The following is a 1,238-nucleotide window of genomic DNA, read 5'->3' as shown; positions in this document are numbered from 1 at the left end:
GGAGGCGCAAGGTAGCCCTCACCAAGGCTTGGGCTTCGGGTGCTTCTTCCCATTCCGGTTGGACCACTTTGGAGGCCTGAGCCTCTCAAGGAACAGTATTTAATATTTTTATGATTTGTTTTGGAGACAGGGTCTTTTTATGCAGCTCAAAATGGCCTCAGATTCACAAACTGACCTCAGACTCACAGCAATCCTCCTGCTTCAACCTCCCTTAGTTCTGAGGCAAAGAACAATCTTGTGCTCCTGAAGGGTGAGAAGAAAGTCATACTACCCCTTTGCTCCCCTAACTCCTCTCAGCATGTCCTGTCCCTCAGATAGCTCAAGTGTTTAGACTTCTCTGTATCTGGAATATAACACGCTGGAACCTTCTCTGTATCTATCTAATTGAAATTCCCCAACCAACCAAATTACATTGTATGTTCAGTATAGCATGACTCCCTTTTTTGTTTTTACATTTTCCTTCCCTGACACGAACAACTAATGCATAGAAAGGGAGGGAGGGAGGGAGGGAGGGAGGGAGGGAGAGAGAGAGAGAGAGAGAGAGAGAGAGAGAGAGAGAGAGAGAGAGAGAGAGAGCTGAAATACTGCAATATTGCTCTATTGCTCTATTGCTCTATCAAAAGTCAGGGCCAATAGCTAGGAGTCATTCATAGTCTTCTAGACACACCAACCATATGAAAAAAGAGACACTGAGACTCCCATTAATCAGCCAAGATCACACTAATAACAGCTGAGCCAGGATGAGAATGGCAAAGTCAGCACCTGCCTTTGATCTTTCCCAAACACTAGGCTGGCTTCTGAAAACTATCAGACACAGGGACCTCACCTCATCTCCAGTCAGCTGTGCCTTCACCTTCTGCCTGGGTCCCACAACTCCCTTCTAGGCTGCTGTGGCTACAAACCATGACTGTAGTAATCTCCGGTGTTTTGTTTACATAGGAGCAACCATTTCACAAAATCTCCTTATACAGTGATGTACCTGTATGCTGGTTGAGCCTTGTGAAGTTGATTTTTTTTTGTGACCCATGATGGACTGTGTTTGAGAATAGACTGCTCTAAGGCTAGTTTTTCTGACAGTTTTGGCAACTTTAAAAAGATGTACGAAGCCGGGCATAGTGGCACATGCCTTTAATCCCAGCATTCGGGAGGCAGAGGCAGGTGGATTTCTGAGTTCAAGGCCAGCCTGGTCTACAAAGTGAGCTCCAGGACAGCCAGAGCTATAAAGAGAAACCCTGTCT

Source organism: Mus caroli, chromosome 1 (genome assembly GCF_900094665.2).
Source record: "Mus caroli chromosome 1, CAROLI_EIJ_v1.1, whole genome shotgun sequence".
Lineage (NCBI taxonomy): Eukaryota > Metazoa > Chordata > Mammalia > Rodentia > Muridae > Mus > Mus caroli.
The sequence above is the reverse complement of the archived record's forward strand: the minus strand, read 5'-3'. Positions refer to the sequence as shown.